Source organism: Sapajus apella, unplaced genomic scaffold (assembly GCF_009761245.1).
Source record: "Sapajus apella isolate SASKATOON/1434 unplaced genomic scaffold, GSC_monkey_1.0 scaffold20, whole genome shotgun sequence".
Lineage (NCBI taxonomy): Eukaryota > Metazoa > Chordata > Mammalia > Primates > Cebidae > Sapajus > Sapajus apella.
In genome coordinates, this window is record NW_022436960.1 from 26,893,689 (window position 1) to 26,914,258 (window position 20,570).

Genomic DNA, 20,570 nt, shown 5'->3' on the forward strand with positions numbered 1-20,570 from the left:
TTTTATTTACAATGCAACAGTGTGCATCATGGCAAAAAAGAGATCCTGTCCTGCTAAGTCACCTTTCTGTCCATGTTCCCCCCTTTCTGAATTTCTTTTGCTCAAATGTAATCCCTTTCTTTGGCATTTAGAGCCCACACTGACATTCGACTGTGCGATTTGGGCAACTGAGCACAAGCTTGATCCCAGGCGCACATCTGTGACTTCAGCCACATGGGGCCAGGGCGGAATCTTGGATCCTCATAGTTTTATTCCCGCCTGTAGGGTCTGTCTCCTCCTTGCTGCATCAAGGGACCTTATCTGGCCATCACAATCAAGTGGGACTAGCAAGTAGTTATGACCCCCAACTGCAGGGACCCCATGAACTTCTGGGGAAGGGACCACAAAACAACCTGGATTCCCCGTCACCAGACAGAAGGCCGTAACGGTGGCAACATGGATTATGTGCTGAAGGGTAAAAGGCAACCCTAATGTAGACATCATCTCAGTTAAAATGTTTCTCTCGAGTTTAATGGAAGACTGCAGAGATCTAAATGGAGATAAAGTACCACGGCTCAGAGAACAGCCAGGATACTATCTTTATGCAGCATGACAATGTTCGGTGGTTAATTAGACACCGTTAACCTATTTTAGCAGGGGACATAACTGGGATAAATGGAGGGAAGTGTCCTTGAAGTCTCTTAATATCCACAGCACATACTGGACCCTAGACCCACCTCCCTGCTGCAAGGCAGAGCAGGCCTAAAATAGACCAAAGTGCCAAGCACGTGCAGCCTCGCCTGTCCCTGGGGAAGGCCCCGTGGAGTCCACCCCTCATGGATCACTCTGACCCAGGGAGGAATGTAAAGGGTTTGGATGAGTGGTTCTGACTATAACTTATTGCAGGTGAGAGAAGCACCAAAGCCATACTAAGGCACCTGCATAGTGCCCATGACAAACAGAAGGCACTCTGCAGCGGGGGCCAAACGAGTGAAGAAAAACTGACCGGGGAAGAGCAGAAGAGAGACACCAACTACGCTGATGCCAAAGCTACTTTACATTTTTAAAATGTCGAGTAAAAATTTCCTCCTCTGGAGAATCAAAGTGCCATTTTCTTATAAGGTTTTCTACCATGATAACTTTTTAATGTCCAATAAAAACCTCACAGTTGCCACCAAGTCTCATTGAGGTAAATTTTAGCAAGGCATGAGAGGGAAGGCAATATTCCCAGATCACCTAATGTCACCAGCAAATCCAGCAGCAAGGCTCTATTTTATAAATGTGTGACCTGCCAAATGAGCCTTCACAGTGAAAACCCAAATCTGAGAAAGGAGAGATCTGCCATTGCCATCCTGGCTACGCTGCTTATCCCATCCCGGGCAGCGGGCTGGGTAATTGGGGTCCCTCTGCTCTAAGCTGCCCCCACACCTGCAATATTCATTAAAAGCTAGATATTTCTCATGAACTGAAGTTTTCCTTGTCCAGTAGATTTCTCCTCATTTAAATCTCCTGTGAATGCTGAAGTCACCATACCCTTTCCCCTCTGTTTCTAGTTCTTGCCATTCAAGGGTTTAGCATCTAGTATATGCTAGTAGGTACCGTATTTTTCATCCTTCTTTTAAAAACAGGCAGGTATTCCCTAACACCCAAATTTTGGCACTCGGGGGTTTTAGGTCACACTAGACCATATTTAGCTCCCGCCCACACAGTTCATCAGTAAGATGTCTGGTAGAAAGATAAAGACAGGCCCATGTCCTGTGTATGGACTGCCAAAGGCCCAGTGAATCACAAGGCAATTCCTGGGAAAAGGTTGCCCCCTGCTGGTCATATTAAAAATGACAGCTTTGTTTGCTTCCAACTAAATGTACCAAAAAAAAAAAAAAAAAAAAGTTGAAATACACAGAAACAGTTTGAGTAGCTACAGTTATGCGAACATATATGATGTAATATGCCTGCTATCAAGAAAAGGCATCAGACTTTATAACTCTAGAGGTTTGGGCCGGGCGCGGTGGCTCAAGCCTGTAATCCCAGCACTTTGGGAGGCCGAGGCGGGTGGATCACGAGGTCAAGAGATCGAGACCATCCTGGTCAACATGGTGAAACCCCGTCTCTACTAAAAAAAAAAAAAAAAATACAAAAAATTAGCTGGGCATGGTGGCACGTGCCTGTAATCCCAGCTACTCAGGAGGCTGAGGCAGGAGAATTGCCTGAACCCAGGAGGCGGAGGTTGCGGTGAGCCGAGACCGCGCCATTGCACTCCAGCCTGGGTAACAAGAGCGAAACTCCGTCTAAAAAAAAAAAAAAAACAAAACTCTAGAGGTTTTAGGCATCTCTAGTGAACAATTTTTTATTCAGGAAACCATTATTGGATCGCTAATCATCTAGGCACGAGTGAGAGGTGTTGGGAATTGGGGATCTTTCGCTCAAGATTTTACAATCTGGTGGGAGAAAAGAACATTACGAAAATAACACTAACACCTCCATAAACTTACATACTGTAAAGCCAAAAAGACTCTCACCACCAAATGGGTACAGTGGTGTGCACCTGTAATCCCAGCTACTCAAGAGGCCAAGGTGGGAGAATCACTTGAGCCCTGCAGTTGAAGAGCAGCCTAAGCAACAAAGCAAGACCTCATCTCTAAAAAAAAATCAAAAGATTCCCACCACACCCAAACTGTACAGCTGCAAGATGAGGAAATTAAGGCCAGGAGTCCTCCAAGAGATCTAATGAAGGCTCCGAAGCCAGTGGACCCAATGCTGGACCTGGAAACTGAGGTTTACAATCCCATGCTTGTGCTGCTCATTCTACTGAGCCCCAGATCAGACAGGACAGGTGAGGTGGGTGTAAGCAAAATGTCAGGAGCACTAAAGAGGGAACCAGCCATTCTAGCTGGGGGTCTGGGGAGGCTTCCTGGACGCCATGCCAATTGAGAGATGAAGAGGCTTGCAGTGGACAGAAAAGCTGCAGGAGGGAAACCCCCTGAACAGAGGTCAAAGGACTGCAGGGGCTGAGGGAGTTCAGAAAACAGCAGGGGACATGGTGTGGCTGAAATACAGAAAAGGTGGTGGCTGGAGATGAGAATGGCATCAGGGCTGAGTGGGTAAGCAATCAGACCAAACAAGATGGTATTACTGGTGTCAACTGTATAAACATATACAGTGACACTGATCAGGGATCAGGAGGGGATCTGGGGCCAGAAATTAATTTTCCCTGGGTTCTTTACTTCCCCCCCTTTCAAGTTACTTATGACCACATATAGAGATGTCAATGATCGAATATTATGCAGCTTACCCTGTATCCTGCAGTACAAAAGCAGCACAAAACAGTTAAGTGCAAGAAGCTGTTATTCTTCCCACTGGGAGAAGGAAGCGGGGGCAGGCAGAAGCAGCCAAGAAGAACTGCCATATGACAGTGTTCCCCAAACATTTACCACTTCCAAGTGCCACCTTGATGAATTTTGCTATAGCTATGTACTTTCTGCAACTACTTAGTATTTTCTTTAATTGATTCCTTGGTTTTATTTTAATAATTTTTTAAAGAAAACTCTATATCCTCAATGGAAAGCTATCATCACCAGCCATAGGGAGATAATTGTAAAAAACATAGTTTTAAAAAACTATAAATTTTATTAGCTAGATATTGCTGTTTGTCAAAAGTCCAAGAGCCTACAGCCTATTTTTTATTAAAAGGGGAGCCTATTTTTTTATTAAAAGGGGAGATTAGCAGGGTTAGAGAAGTGTTAAAGAAAGACTGGCTGCCGGGTACGGTGGCTCATGCCTGTAATCCCTGCACTTTGGAAGGCCGAGGCAGGTGGATCAAAAGGTCAGGATTCAAGACCAGCCCGGCCAACATGGTGAAACCCCATCTCTACCAAAGATACAAAAAATTAGCCAGGCGTGGTGGCGGGCATCTGTAATCCCAGCTACTTAGGAGGCTAAGGCAGGAGAATTGCTCGAACCAGGGAGGCGGAGGTTGCAGTGAGCTGAGATCTCACCATTACACTCCAGCCTGGGCGACAGGGTGAGACTCCATCTAAAAAAGAAAGACTGGCTGTGAATGGAGACTTTTCCATTGGCATGATCAGAGGAACTGAAAGCTAATGGAAAAGAATAACTTCGGGACTGCACACCAATCTTAGGAAAACAGAGCTACAAGGATGGAGGATGGAGACAAATGAGATGGGATGTGGTGACTGAGACAAGTAGAAACCATGTGCCACAAGTCAGGGGACAAACTTCTCAGTGCGTCTGGAAACCTTTATTTCAATTTATGTTTAATTGCTGGAGTGGGTCTCTTTTCCTGTTTGGAAGTTTCTGCTCTATAATGGGGAAACCTGTAAAGATTTCCTTCTAGTAACTAACTCATCTCTGCTTCTGTTCTTCTTTTATATCCTGTGGTCCCCCTGAAATCCCATAAATACACTGAGACTCACCCAAGTGATGAGATACACGAATTGAAGGTGCCTCAGTTCTGGTTGTCAGCATGCGAGCCACTGGGGGTGCACAGGACCCTGTGTGGCAGCCTCCTGGGAGGCTTAGAGCCCACCCTGGTGAATCCCTGGTAAATATGAACCAAGGGCACCCTGCCACTCTGTCCCGTGGGCTCTTGTACAATGGGTGCTGTGAAATCTAGAGAAACTGGTATAGCCATCAGTATTCAGCTCTGGAGGGGGCAGCGGGAGTCAGAAAGTAAAATCACTGACTGACCCACTAGACCAGAAAAAACTCAGATGATGTGAGGGGCCTCCATTTCCTATGCATATTTATACCTATGTGTGCCCAACCTGTTTCATCTATATTAAAATTGCTTTCGGGTACTTCTCCACACAGTACTAAAAAGAAAAGGAAAGAAGTAGGTGTGATGTTCACAGATGCATTTTATTTTTGAGAGACCGAATCCATCAAAGGGAGAACAAGGAGATCATTTATGTTCGGAGAATTTTAACCAATGGTTGGCATCTCTAATCATTCCCTCCTGGCTTTCAGCTGCTCACTCTGCAAAGCAGCGGGCCCCCGTAGCAGAGACTGGCTGGCTCAGGGGACACAACTTTTTTCCTTGGAAGTTTTTTTGTTCAATAAGATGGCTTCATACGATCAACATCTCAATTCTGTGAGGGTCCCAGAGGACAGCAGTAAAGACAATTTTATTCTAACAGACTCACTCTTGCACAAATAGTATAGTGCATGGCCTTTTCGTGAACTTGAGATGAATGCACGCAGCACTCAAGGTTTGAGAATGGGCATGGCTGCAGAATAAGAGGCACATTCTATTATACTAATTAGCTGTACGACCTTGGGCAGTGGGGCAAGGTGACATTTAAGGGCCTTTCTAACTCTAAGATTCTATAACTCAGTGTCACTTAACCTCCCTAGCTCTCATTTTCTCCATCTCCAAATGGAAGGGGGACGCCTCCATAGCTTCTCAGGACTCCCCAGCTCTGTGAATGATCACTGACCCTGCCTCCCCTAGATTCTGGCCCCCACCCACATCTGTTCCCCATTAATACAGCTCTCTATTCTGACAACCCCCACACAGTCCCTTCCTTGCAACTGGTTTATCCAGCCCTAAAATCTCAATCAAGACAATGTAGTGTGCAGGTCTGGAAACTGCAATGACAACATGGCAGGGTAAAGAAAAAAGGGGAAGCGAGGGAAGGAACAGAGTAGGAAGGTAGGCAGGCAGGCAGGCAGGCGGGCGGGCAGGCAGGTGGGGAGGCAGGCAGGTAAGTGGGCAGGCGGGCAGGCAGGTGGGGAGGCAGGCAGGCGAGCGGGCGGGCAGGCCGGTAGACCTGCCTCTTCCCTTTTTCAATTACTTTTAGGCAAAACAAAGTTGACCCAAACACTCTTTCTACCTAAGAATTTAAGGCATTTTCCTCCTTGGTCCGTCTTTCTTTTTCTTAGCTATTGTCAGACCTGCTACAACTTTCCCAATTGCACAGAGAAAAGTTACTTCCCTTTATACTCCTCTCCTAAACAGTTAACTTGCTCTTAACATTTCCATTTGTTTTCTTCCTGCTTAATATGACTTATTTCCTTTCGCTCCGAGCAGTTGGAAAGAGGATAGCTACCTAGGCCTGCCAAACCTTCCAAACACAGGGAGCTCAGAAACCAACCTTCCTATTCCCCAGGTCAGACAGGACTCCAGGAACCCCAGGCTCAGTCACTCAGAATCAGGCCAGCCAAGGTGTACGTGCTGAGCTCTAGTATCGGGCCCCAATTTTAACAACTAGCTTGAAGCCCGTGATACTGAGCATGGGCTCCGGCTCAAAGTCAGAGGGTGCTACGGCTTGAATATTTGTGGCCCCTCCAAAATTGATGTTGAAACTGAATCCTCAATGCCACGGTATTCAGAAGGTGACAAGGCCATCACAAGGGATTAGTCCCTTACTAAAGGGCTAGTGGGTAGCTAGTCCCTTCTGCCTTCCGCCAGATGAGTACATAGCAACAAAGCACTATCTTGGAAGTACAGAGTAGCCTTCCCCAGACACTGAATCTGCTAGTGCCTTGATCTTGGACTTTCTAGCCTCCAGAACGGTGAGACACACATTTCTATCATTTATAAATTGCCCACTCTGTGGGCAGCAGGAGTCTTTGTTATAGCAGCAGCAATCAGCTCTAAGTTCAGAACAAAGTGTCATAGGTTCTGGGTTTAGAACCAAGTTTCATCATTCACTAGCTGCATGCTCTTGGACAAGTCACTTTAAACTCTGCCAAGCTGGTGATAATATCACATTCTACTTCACAAAGTTGTTCAAGAATCAAATAAGTTAATTCAGGCAAAGCATTTTGCATAGAACTTGGCACACAGGAAGCGCTCAGTGAACAGTAGCTGTTGCTACCATCGTCATTATTCTGGTGTGGTGGTGGTTCCCATCCTGTCTCTTCCCTGTGCTGCTTGTCCTTGCTTGAGATGCTGTCTTTCTCCTCCTCGATCCTGTAACTGACCGCTACCCCTGAGATGGGTGCTGGCTATGCCCAGGGGAGTAGCTTCATACGTTTTGCTTCTGGGGACCTGCCGCTTCCCCTGCTTACACATATTCCTGCCTCCCTTGCTGAACTTGTCCGGGCCACCCTCAGTGGCAAGTCCAGCAGCCTGCCCTTGCCACCTGACCTGCTGACCCCATCTACAGGCTCCCCCGCAGCCCCGCAGGAGAAACATTTTGTCCCGCTCACAAAGCCTTCCCACCAGCCGGCCAATGCTTTCCGCAACACCATTAATTCACCTCGCAGTTTCTCAGCAGGTAGCCCTCTCATTTTTTTTCCATCTCCTGTTTTACTTTTTCTGCCTCTTGGTTACCTTTCTTCATTTCAGTCACTTCTGTTTATTCCTGTCTAAAAAGCAACTTTTTCTGGCTTTCACATCTTTCTGAAGGATTCTCCACCTCTGGGAAGCTTCTAGAATTAGGTGAAAGGGTTTCTGCACTACCTACACACCTAACCCTCCACATCACATGACACAGTCTTTAGAGTAGGGCAGTCTCATCTAGTGACTTCTGAAACTCAGCTTGATGGGGTCAGACCGCAGAAGATAGCTTGGCACCCACCCAAAGCCATCTCCCCACATCTTGATTCAAATACCAATTTGTTTGGGGTGACAATGAGCCAACTAAACATCTGTTTCCCAGCCTTTCTGGGACTGAGGGATAGTCATGCACCTCATTTCTGACCCACGAGAAAAATGCAGCACATTCCTCTCCCTCACCTCCAAAAACACAAATTCTTGCTAAGAAAGAGCCCTCCCCTCCTTCACTTTCATGTCACTCTTTTTTCTGCCTGGAAAACAGGTGACGCTTGGCGGTAGAGCAGCCATCACACAGCCAGGAGGCATGGGCATGGTGACAAGGGCCCACATGCTAAGGACGCTGGGACAGAAAGGGAAAGAGCTCCGTCCCTCCTGGCTCTGCAGGTACCTACAGCCCTGGGCTGCTAAGCCCTGGACCCCTCCTTTAGTGAGACAAACTCCTTTCTGTTTAAGCCTCTGTTAATAGGATTTTCTGTTGATTGCAGATTTTAACTCCAACTACGACAGCACATCTCAAGTGAGAACTCACTCTAGTCAGGAAGGAATACATATCCTATGGAAAAAGCCACCTCACATAATTCTAATTAGTTAACCTTCACATACGGTTTCAGAAGACAAAGCAATGATTTGACATGGATGCAAGAGGAGTACAATTCTAAGGATGCGAATGAGAAACACTGCCAGGATATGCTAGAGAAAAAGCTGGCAAACCCAGGGGAAAAAGATGAACAGACCCTCTCCACAACTGTGTCCAGCCTGAAAAGAGAACAGAACACTTGCTATTAAGAATGAGGATGAGTGAGCCCTTAAGAAGAGTGTGTTACGGTGACTGAGAATGAGAAATATCTGTTTGATCTTCATCCAAATACAGCTGACCACTGAACAATGTGGGTGTTAGGGGCACTGACCCCTCATATAGTTGAAATCTGACTTAACCACATACAGCCTACCATTGACTGGAAGCCTCACTAATAACATAATTAGTCAATCAATACATATTTTGTATGTTATTTAACTATATACTGTATTACAATAAAGTAAGCCAGAGGAAAATTGGAAGGAAGAAAAACATGTTTACTACCCATTACGTGGAAGTGCATCAGGAGGAGGAGGCAGAGGAAGGGTTGGCCTTGATGTTTCAGGGGTGGTAGAGGCAGAAGGAAATCCTCCTACAGGTGGACTTTCTCAGTTCTAAAGGCCAACTGTAAATCTTTGGTTTCCTGGCACATAGCTCCTATAATCCTAGGAATCTCCAAAGTGATATGTCTTTTTGTATGCTAATGAATGACTGATGGGAGATAGATGGAGGGGGGCTTCTGAACAGCCTCAGAATGGAGGCTGGTTGCCAGGGAAACCCACTCCCTGACCTCGGGAAAGGAGATGTGTTGAAGGTTGAGCTGATTGCCAATACCAATGATTTAATCAATTGTGTCTACACAATGATGCTTCCATAGACACCCAAAAGGACTAGGTTCTGAGAGCTTCTGGGTTGCAGAGCAAGAATGTCTGCACGTGATGGGAGGGTGGCACACTTCAACTCCATGGGAACGGAAGCTCCTACAATCAGGTCCCTTCCAAACCTTGCCCTATATTCTTCATTTGCATCCTTTAAAATATACTTCGTGGCTTGGCATGGTGGCTCATACCTGTAATCCTAGCACTTTGGGAGGCCCAGGCGGGTGGATCACCTGAGGCCAGGAGATCAAGGCCAGCCTCATCAACATGGTGAAACTGGGTCTCTACTAAATATACAAAAGTTAGCTGGGCATGGTGGTACATGCCTGTAATCCCAGCTACTCAGGGGGCTGAGGCACATGGGGCAGAAGGTGGATGTTGCAGTGAGCTGAGATAGCGCCACTGCACTCTAGCCTGGGCAAGTAAGACTCTGTCTCAAAAAAGAAAAAAGAGAAATAAAATATGCTTTGTAATAAGCTGGTTTCCCTGAGTTGTGAGCCACTCTAGCAAATTAATCAAACTGGACAGGGGGTCATAGGAACACTTGATTATAGCCAGTGGTTCAGACACACAGGTGAAATAACACAGGGCTTGCAACTGGCATTGGAAATGTAGGCCAGTCTTGTGGGACTCAGCTCTGAATCTGTGAGATCTGATGTTAACTCCAGGCAGATAGCATCAGAATTGAGGGAAACCATAGAACAGCCAGCTGGTGTCCACTGCAGAAATGGGTGGTGGATGGAGAAAAACTTCTATACACATACAAACGGAGTACTGAGGGCACAGTAGGAGAAAACAGTTTTCACACTGCGCCAAGAGGACTCTACATTGGGAGAAACAGATTTCCTTTTACATCTGCAAGTACCCCAAGGTTGTGCCATGTCAAAAAGGCATTCAGAAGTGCAGGAGGCAGAGGCTGCAGTGAGCCAAGATCGCACCACTGCACCCAAGCCTGGGTAACAGAGCGAGGCTTGTCTCAAAAAAAAAAGTGTGATACCTTGCACCACCAGTCCCACGCCTGTCAACACCGCAATGGCTCCTATTTCCTAAAAAAATAAGGCCTGCCTGGAGTTCCAGGCCCTGCATACGAGCTCTTCTCTACCCTGCCCAACTATCCTCCTCCTCCCCTCTGCAGTCTGGCGTGCTCATCCTAAACACACTGTGGCGGTTCATTCTTGCCTCTACTCACCTGGCCCCTGGCCCCGCCTCAGTGCTTGTCAACTGTTTCATTTCAAGGTAATAAAATAAATCACAAACGAAAAGAACTTGTTTCAAGCAAGTCATCTAGAAAGTATGTTTCTGATGTTCACACATCCTTTTGGAGTTGGGGAGGGACTTTGAGACCCCTTTTGTGTAAGGCTGAAGAGACAGAGGCCAAGGGCACTGAGCTGGTTGCACAGGGCTACACTGTACCTCTTCTCCTCTCACCCAGCCCAGGGCTCTGCTCTGTGCCCACGGCACAGGCAGATATCCTGACTCCTAATGACACCCAGGGAAACGGTGGCCCAATAAGAAAAGGTGGCTCAGAAATGAACTTAGGAAATGGCCTCAAAGGCAGACACCTAACCCGATTTAACACGTACTTAGAGTGTCTCGCTCTGGGCTACTCTGTCCTCAGTCTAGCAGTGAAGTCACAGGCCCCAAAACCAGAAGCAGTTTTACAGGTGCACCTGTAACTAGAACCTGGTTCCCAAGCAGGCTGCCTGGGAATGGATCCAGTTCTTAGAGGGCACTGCAGGGTTAGAAGGGACAATCATTTCCAATGCTTAATTGAACTTAATGACTAGCCTAATTAAGCCTTTTAATGGCAGGGCTGGCAGGGCCTTGGCCAGTGCTCCTAAGAGCAGGCTGGATCCTCTGCATTCACTTTCTTCTGGTGGGTCAGGCAGCTGGCTGGAGCACAGCTCTGCAGAAAGCGAGGTCAAAGGAAGCTGGGAAGGGCTTAGGTCACGCATGCACTCCTTGCCATTATTCTCACAAACCGAACATATTGGTTTCTTGTCAAAATAGCCCTCAGGGAATATCTGCTGAGGCTCTACCATGGGCAAAGACGCTGTATCAGGTGTCAAGGGGAAACAGAAACAGAAGGCAGCAAAGCGCTGAGAATGAGACCATGATTCCTACGATCAGACTTACCTGGTCCAAATTCTGGCTGGCTAGTCGCTAGCTGTGTGACTCTGAGGAAGTTACTTAACTTTTTGAAAATCAGTTTCCTCATCTGCAAGCAGGGATAATAACAACGCCTACTCAATGGGTTGTTTTGAGGAAAAAGATAACTGTGTTTAGCACAGTGCCCAGTAAAATAAGTCACAATAAATAATGTGTGTACGTGGGTATAGGAGTGTGTGTGTCCTCATCTAAACAACTGGACAGGCAAGGCGTGTAGGCTCTCCACACACGGGTTCTGCAGCACATCCCTGGAAACCAGAATCTGTTTCTGAGGATGAAGCTGCAAATTTCCTAAAGTCTAGAGCTGTCTAAAGAAACTCAGGGGGTAGATAATGGCAAAAATAGAAAAAAGAAAGAAAGAACTGAATGTTCACCAACAGGGGAACAGGGCATCCATACCACGGGATTATCATGGAGCAGTAAGAAAACTGCGGTAAACAGACGTGAACTAAAAGATCTCCAGGATGTACTTACTGCAAGAATAAAAAAGAATGTAAGGTGCAGAATGCACTTAATATGATTTGTTTATATATAAAAAATATACTTTTTAAAGTACATGTATTGAAGTGTGTAAAAGACACCAACAAACTATTCCAGTAATTACTTCTGCAGGGATGGCCAGGATCACAGTAAATACTAGTTTTAGTCAAATTTAGCTTTATCTGCCTTGTTTGAATTTTTACATCATTAAAGAGCTATCAGTTTGCTTGTACAACTGTTTTTTATTAAAAAACAGAATCAGTGGGGCTGTTTCTACCAAGTTCCCCAGTGGGAGGGGTTCAAGCAGACCCTGGCAAGCACTTAGTAGAAACACTAGAATCTGACAGGACATTGGATGAGACTGGCTCTAACTCTGTGCAAGTCCAGAAAAACAAAGGAATATTCCATAGGCGGCTGTGCTTTTAGCTGTTATTTAAGGGACACTTTCGTGGGCCGCTCATTTCTCTCCTGACTCTCTGAGACCTTCCAACTTTACAATGCTACCCTTGGCTCCAATAACTGACCTGCTGTAGTCACCAGAGCATTTTCATTTCTGCAAAACTAGAAACTGTAAAGGCCAAAAGTCAAAACCTTCACAGGACGTACAGAGAACCCACTGTAGAACCACTCTTGGTTTTAATTACAGTGAAAGTCAAGGGTTGCTTCATTTAAGAAAACCTGAAGGCCAGAGAGGAAGCTGGGAGCAGGCTCTCAGGGAGGGAAGGCTTGCGCCTGCACCTGGCCATCTTTTGGCAGCCTCCCTGCAAGTCCAGCCCACAGGCAGTTGGGAAACAGTTCTGCTGACGGGCCCTTAGAGATGCAGGCTTGTACAATGTGTGGCCTCTGGGTCTCAGCTGTCCTCTCCCTGGTACACATGCATAGGCAACAAGTTCATCTCAAGCCCCTACCTATTCTCCAGCCACCTCCCTAGGGCATTGGGTGCTCCCTTCTGCTCCAGGGAGAGAGCTGACCAGGGCTACTTGTCAGGAGGACTGCTTTGCTTTTCAGAGTGGGAAGTAAAGTATCCAAATGCTGCTGCAGCAGGGCTTGTGGGGACACACTGCTGTCCCCTTTGAATGGGAGGCACTCAAGAGAAGTGCAAGAGTCCAATGATTTCATGCTTAGTCATTTGCCTAAGTAAATGGGCTTTGTGACAATAGTCACTAGCCATCTGAGGCCTTAAACTGCAATGAACATAACCTAGAACGTCTCTGCTTGCTCTGCATCAAATGTCACTATATCAACACAAGTAGCAGTTCATGAAAGTGCTCCCCCAAATCCTCAATGAGAAAAAGGCTGATGCACCTTCATACCTCTTCCCTAGCCTATGGATCTATGTGTGCCATATTTAAAGCCTTCACAATACACAGTCTGGGGGTTATTCACTTCATCTTCAAATCTTGCTGAACATATAATGATTTCCTGCAATAAACAATGCAGCTGAAACCCAGTTTTTAAAAATAACTGTGGATTCTCTAAGTTCATTAAAATAAAAACTTACCTAGCTCTTCCTCTACCATCTTTCTGTCCAGGCTCTGAATATAAGTTGAGAGCAAAGCAAAAAATTACACTTTGGGAAACCTATCTAGCATAAACAAATCTAAGATGTACATTAACAAGATATGATGTTACAGGGTCCCAGAGCCATCCTTTCTGAACTGACCAAATCTCAGAAGGCACATGGCAGAAAACCATCTATGCAGGGCAAAATGCATGACGGTGAAATTGAGACAGAGGTCCAAGCAGAGAGTTCACACAAGCATCTCCAAAAACCACAGAAATGGGGACATAGCCCCTAAACTCTAGGCACAGCCACTGGAAACGGGAGCACAGTTAGCTACCTAAGACCTTCCTTCTCAACCATCTCACATGCAACAGTCCCATTTGACTTCACCAAATGTTGAACACTCATTTCTGGTACCTGACTGACTTAGTTAACAATCACACAACTGTTCACACACATTGTTCAGGACTCCGGTCATGCCATGCCGATTCCAAGTTCTTTGTGGCTAAGGGTAGCAAGGGAAAAATCAGTTCTCAATATTTCAGTTTTGTTTTGTGTTTCTTGAAAACTAAATGAGCAAAATTGTGTTTACAGATGAAAATCTGAAGGTCAAGGATTAAGTCCTTCTACTTTACTGAAAATCAGAGCTGCCTGTCATACCAGGGACACCCTTTTCAATTATTAGAACTATGTAAGAAATGACCAAAATTTACTCATTAATCAAATATGTACTGAGCACCTATGTGTACCAAGCCCTACAGACCCAGATGCAAACAAAATAGACACACATCTCTTGCACAGTAACTATTTGCTTGTTACTATTAATAGTAATGCAAAGGCAAAGGCAGCTGCAGCTCTTAATTAGTTCAATTTTTTAAAAGTTTAAAACACAGAGAATAAGGGAGAAGTCAGATTTAGGCAAACACTAACAACTGGTTGTTCCAGGTAAAAGTATACATGGGTGTTTGCTGTACCACTATTGCAACTTTTCTATAGGCTTGAAATTTTTCAAAATAAAAATACTAGGAGAAAAAGGTAGGATTACAAGTATAAAATGTATTTCAAGCAACCAACTAGCTGGTGAGAGACGGTACATTACAGAAGAATTTCTGTTAATAAATGGAAATTAGACAATCATCATTCAACAACCTTTAATGAAATCATGGCTCTAGCAACTATCATCAATGGATGTTCCAACCATGAGAAGGGAGTCTGATGGGGATATAAAATGGAGACTCACACAGCCCTGCCCCCACTGGTAAATCACAGGCTCAAAGTGGAATGACCAGACACCTGTGCTTTCTCACACCTGTACCTTCAAGGTGATATAGTGGGATGTACACGGCACCACTTACAAGTATTCCTGCCCAAACTGGCCTAAATGGAACTACCATTTAGAGCTACACCTAATTATCAGTTTAACAGGGAATATGAGGGATAGAGAAACAAGTTAAACACCATGACTAGGAAGTAACGACTCAAATCCAGAATGTGGGAAACTCTATAGGACACGTTTCTTTAAAAAAGGAAATCATCATGACCGCCTGGGCAACACAGCAAGACCCTGTCTCTACAAAACATTCTAAAAAATTTAGCCAGGCATGGTGGCATGCACCTGTCCTAGTTAATTGGGAGTCTGGGGCAGAAGTATATCACTTGAGCCTAGGAGTTCAAGGTTGCAGTGAGCTATGATGCCACTGCTCTCTACCCTGAGGAATAGAACAAGACCCTGTTTCTAAAAAAGAAGGAAGAAAGGGAGGGAGGAAAGATCAACGGCACTGGGGAAAAAATAGGGGGTGGCGATTGCTGCAGAATAAAAGAGAGACTATAGAAATACAACAACTAGAGCAGCTGCTACACCGGAAAGATGGCGGAGCAAGAGCAAAGAAAAATCCCTTTGGTTCCAGAAGATCTCCTGAAAAAGAGGAAGGCTTATCAAGCCCTCAAAGCCACTCAGGCAAAGCAGGCACTTTTGGCAAAGAAGGAGCAGAGGAAAGGAAAAGGGCCCAGGTTTAAGCGATTGGAATCATTCCTACATGATTCCTGGCGGCAGACACGTGACAAGGTGCGTGTCAGACGACTGGAAGTGAAGCCTCACGCCTTGGAATTGCCAGATAAACATTCTTTGGCCTTTGTCGTACGCATTGAAAGGATTGATGGTGTGAGTTTACTGGTGCAGAGAACCATTGCAAGACTTCGCCTAAAGAAAATTTTTAGCGGTGTCTTTGTAAAAGTCATTCCCCAGAACCTAAAAATGCTGCATATAGTGGAACCTTATGTGACCTGGGGATTTCCAAATCTGAAGTCTGTCCGGGAACTCATTTTGAAACGTGGACAAGCCAGGGTCAAGAATAAGACCATCCCTCTGACAGACAACACTGTGATTGAGGAGCACCTGGGGAAGTTTGGTGTCATTTGCTTGGAAGACCTCTTTCATGAAATTTCCTTCCTTGGGAAGCATTTCCAGGAGATCTCATGGTTCTTGCACCCTTTCCACCTCTCAGTGGCCCGTCATGCTACCAAAAATAGAGTGGGCTTCCTCAAGGAGATGGGCACACCTGGCTATCGGGGTGAATGCATCAATCAGCTTATCCGCCAGCTGAACTAGAACCAGGTGCCAAACTGCAATAAATTTTTATCAATGAAGTGGAAGCATGTGTTTTTGGGTTTGGAGAATTTGTATCAAGTATCTTCAGAGAAGATTATTTCCTGCTTTATCTTTAAAAACTGGAGAGGAACGGTCAAAGAAAAAACAGTAGCTGGCCAGGTACGGTGGCTCATGCCTGTAATCCCAGTACTTGGGGAGGCTGAGGAGGGCGGATCACCTAAGGTCGGGAGTTCGAGACCAGCCTGACCAACATGGCGAAACCCTGCCTCTACTGAAAATACAAAAATTAGCGGGCATGGTGGCGCATGCCTGTAATCCCAGCCACTCGGGAAGCTGAGGCAGGAGAATCGCTTGAACCCAGGAGGCAGAGGTTGCTGTGAGCCAAGATCACACCATTGCACTCTAGCCTAGGCAACAAGCGAAACTGTTTCAAAAGAAAAAAAAGAAAAAAACAGTAGCTTATGTACATTGCAAGCACCTCTCATCACAATCCAGTTCCAAGGAAAAATTCCAGCGTTTTCTACATTGGCTGCTGCCTCGTCTGAAATCAGCACATTCCATGGAGGAAGGAGTTCTGCTTTGCTGCATCTCTTATTCTAGGGTTTAATGTTGGTAATTGAGTAACTCTAGCATTTGTACAAGGCTCCCTAAGACTCCTGCAGCAGTGGACAAGCCCAGGGACATAATTGAATCTGGTGATTCCTGGGGCCTTGTGAGAAAGACTTGAAATACACAGAGGAGGAAAGGTACAAAAATAAATGTTTACTTGTCTCTGCAAAAAAAAAAAAAAGAAAAAGAAAAAGAAATATAACAATTAGGCCAGGCGAGGTGGCTAATGCCTAGCACTTTGGGAGGCTGAGGCGGGAGGATCACCTGAGGTCAGGAGTTCAAGACCAGCCCAGCCAACATGGTGAAACCCCATCTCTACTAAAAATACAAAAATTAGTCAGGCATGGTGGTACGCACTTGTAGTTTCAGCTACTCAGGAGGCTGAGGTGGGAGAATGGCTTGAACCTGGGAGGTGGAGATTATAGTGAGCAATCTACACTATAATCTACACTGCACTACAGGCTGGCAACAGAGTGAGACTCCAGCTCAAAAAAAAAAAAAAAAAAGGAAGAAAGAAATATAACAACTAAATGCAATATATGGACGTTGATTTGTCCTTTTTTCAATCCACCTATAAAATACATTTTTGGAGACAATGGAAGTAACTCAATATGACCTGGATATCAGATGACATTAAGGAATTATTAATTTTGATACAAAGGCTAATGTCACGATGGTTAATAAACAAAAACAGTCCTTATCAGTTAACAAAAATGATCTCCAGCAGCAACAGGAAAGGTATGAGGAAGGGAATCAATTGCATTGTTTATATATCATCGAACTTCTCTACTCATCCTTGGCCGCGTACGGGATAAAGCGTGTTCACATCCATAGACACACCTTCTTGAGACTAAATAACTGCACCCTTATGAATGTCTGACATAGTGCTTCCCTGTCTTTTTAAAGACATGAAGCAATGAAAAAATAACATATAAATGGCTAACTGGGGTGGATGGATGAGACTTCTTGTTGTCACAGGTGACCAGCCTAGGGCCTTGGCTAGATCTACCCCGGCAGGGACACAGGCAAGGAGTGCCCACATCATGGTACAGCGGCACCCACAGTGCAGCACACGGCACACCAGCGGCAGCTCCAGCTAACCTTCCCTCTGTGACGCCTTTCTGGGAAATTGACTTCTATGGGGATGGACAGCCTGTAACAGAGCTGGTTTAAGAGGACAAAATATGTGTTTGCAACTGTGCTTACCGATCTCGGAGCCCTCTTGCTCCATGAGTTTTTGCTTTTCACGCTTTCGCAGCCTAATAGGAATTAACTACTTGCTGCTAAAAAGAGGGCAAAAAGATCTGGTATGGCAATGACATAGAGGGAGAGGACAGAGCCCTTTAGTATTCTTAGAACATCTATGCCATTAAAAAAAGAGAGAGGAAAAAAAAAGAGGAGGTGGGAAGGGGGATAACCTCGGGACCAGCACACAGCAGTTCTACCACCATCTTGGTGTCCTTGATGCGTGCAGATGGTGTGGAAGTGGCTGGCACCAGAACAGCCCATGAGAAGGAATGAGCGGCCAATGGAGATTTATGTGAGGAGAGAGAGATGGACAAGGTAAAATTGTCAGGAGGAGTTGTTAGAAAGTAAAATATATTGTGACAATTCCACTCCTGCCGTTCATCAATAAACTGACAGATCATTTAGTGTCAATTAGGAGTGATAGATGGACAAGTCCCCATGATCCTGGGCCAAAATTAATGGCTGGGAGGGAGAGGGTGATTGAAAATGACGGCTGACATTGAGAGCAAAGTCCTGAAAGTCCCTGAGGGGCCATTACTTGCCTCATTCCCTTGCAGATCAATGCAGGGACAAACCCAAAAACAGACACTTTGAGACAAAACTTAATCAGACTACCTTTCCTTCCCTCTTTACCAAGCTGGCTTTTTCTCTTCAGCTCTATTCCCCATGGCCAAGTCAGTGACCCACCACAAGTGTCCTAGCTCGGGCAACTTCAGAGCCAAGGACAGCTCCAAGATGGACTCTCTGGCATAGCCATGACTCTGATGCCAAGGGGAAAGGACTGGTAGTGATCCCAGGCCCCAGGCAATTCCTGAACTTAGCCCTTTCTGTGGCTCAGGGATGAGCAATTTAGCCCTGGCACCCAACATCTCTAAGCAGTGAGGTGGCTGACACATGTTCTGCTCTCTAGCCTGGGCAGTGTGATACAAACAAAGCTGAGGTAACCCAGAAACTCATGTTCCTTAGCTATGAGCTCCTCAACAGCTCCATAAACAGCCCTTCTACTTCTCACTGATGACACTTTCCTCCTACCTTCTTTGCACAGGGATACCTACCTTATTGAACAAAATCTACCCAGCAAAGTTAGTGTAATGCATATATAAGGTGCTGCCATAGGCTGAATATTGTGTCTCCCCAAAATTCTCAGGTTGAAACCCTAATCGCCAAGGTGATGATGTTTGGAGGTGGGACTTTCACAGCTGATTAGGTTTAGATGAGATCATGAGGGTGGAGCCCTCATGATGGGGACGAGAAAGAGACATAAAATCTCACTCCTTACATGCATGTGCCAAGGAAAGACACTTAAGAACGTAACTCGGAAAATGGCCTCACCAAGAATCCAACCGTGATAGCACCCTGATCTCAGATTTCTAACCTCCAGAATCATGAGAAATAAATGTTTGTTGTTTAAACCTCCCAGTATATGGCAACTTGTTAAAGCAACCAAATTAAGACAAGCACCTAGCACAGTGCCATTGTTATTATCATCCAAAAAGAATTTAAGGTGAGTGCGCTATTTCCGGTGTCAATTCTCTGCTGTAATTAGACTGACAAAAAGGTTATTATCATTCCCACAACACCAAATCTTAAACCAGAATGCTTTCTTCATGACCTTGTTCTGACCATCAAAATTCATCCAGCTTCCCTCCTACCTCCTCTGTAAGTTACTCCCTGACCATAACGATTACTCTCCTTCTGACATCACATCACCAGTGTCACTCGTTCACTTGTTCCTCATTTACAATGTGCTCCTTTGGCCAACATGCTCCTTCTGCCACTCCTGATTTTTATGGATGAAAATGCCTCCTGAATTAGAATTCGAGCTCTTGCAGGACAGGAAGTATATCTTCTACTCTGGTACTCACTGGAGCGTCCAGCAAATAGGAGCTCATGTTTCCAGCCTTAATGAGGTAGGTCTTCAAAGCAGCTCAAAAGTCGCCTCTTATCCCTCGTCAGCCTCCTTTTCTGTTTTAAATCTGTCCTACTTGATCTCAAGATACTACTCTCCTTTGCCTCAACAAGCCCAACAGTTGGTCTGTCTTCCCACTGTGAAAAACGGGAGAAAAAGAAGCCAAATCAAAAGGAAGTTCTCTAAATTCCCCATTCCCCTCAATCCTCCTCGATAACTTACCCAGCCTTTCCAAGCTCTGTCTGTCTTGGAGGAAAATTATCCGCGCCCCCTCCTCCTGTCCAAGGTCACTCAGTCTCTCTTGGAAGGTCTTATCCTATCCCTCCAGGGTCCTGCTACATCAATTAACCCCCTACTACAACTCTAATCACTCTTTCCTTATATATTACAGACATGATTCTTAATCTAGACTCTTCTTCCAAATACTGTTCCATCCCTTTCCTTTTTTCATACTATCCTATATTACTGGCCACTTCCTCATGTCCCATGTCCTCTTCAATCTACTGTAATCTGGCTTCTGCTCAAGCACAAATAACTGTAACCACTTTCTCAAAGTCTCCTCGTAACTTCCAAACAGCCAAATCCAAAGATCTGTCCTTGTCTTCTCCTATTTTTGTAGATGACTCAAAGTGCATCTCTTTTTTGACCTCACTTCTCAACTCCTGAGCTGTGGAAATTACCTACATGTCCCACGATCAGCCCCTAAATCAGGTCTCTCCTGCCTTCCCTCTCTCACGGCACCACTACCAACCAGACACCTAAGTGGGGCTCCTCGCAGTGACTCCTCCCTCTGCCCTACATCCAACCAATGGCATTTCTATTAATTCTACCTCCAAAAGGTCTCCACATCTCCTTTCTTTTCCATCGTCACACCACACCCCTGGTTTAGGCTCTTATCTTTCATGTAGATTATTACTTCCCAACAGGTCTTCCCAGCATTTCAGCTCTCCACCTTCCACACTGAAAGCAAAGTGACCATTTAAAAATACTGATCTGATCATTCATTCTTATGTTCAATAAACAGTCACTAAGTGCTTACTATGAACTAGGCACTGCGCAAGGTCCTGTGGGTATGTAAATAAGAGTA

At 45.4% G+C, this 20,570-nt stretch overlaps 1 protein-coding gene and 1 pseudogene across 3 annotated transcripts in view; one reads left to right on the plus strand and one right to left on the minus strand.

Moving 5' to 3' along the window:
- Window positions 1–20,570, minus strand: part of IFT43 (intraflagellar transport 43) — a 98,725-nt gene that overhangs the window by 31,294 nt on the left and 46,861 nt on the right. The window lies entirely within an intron of this gene.
- On the plus strand, window positions 14,962–16,275 carry LOC116557664 (annotated as a pseudogene).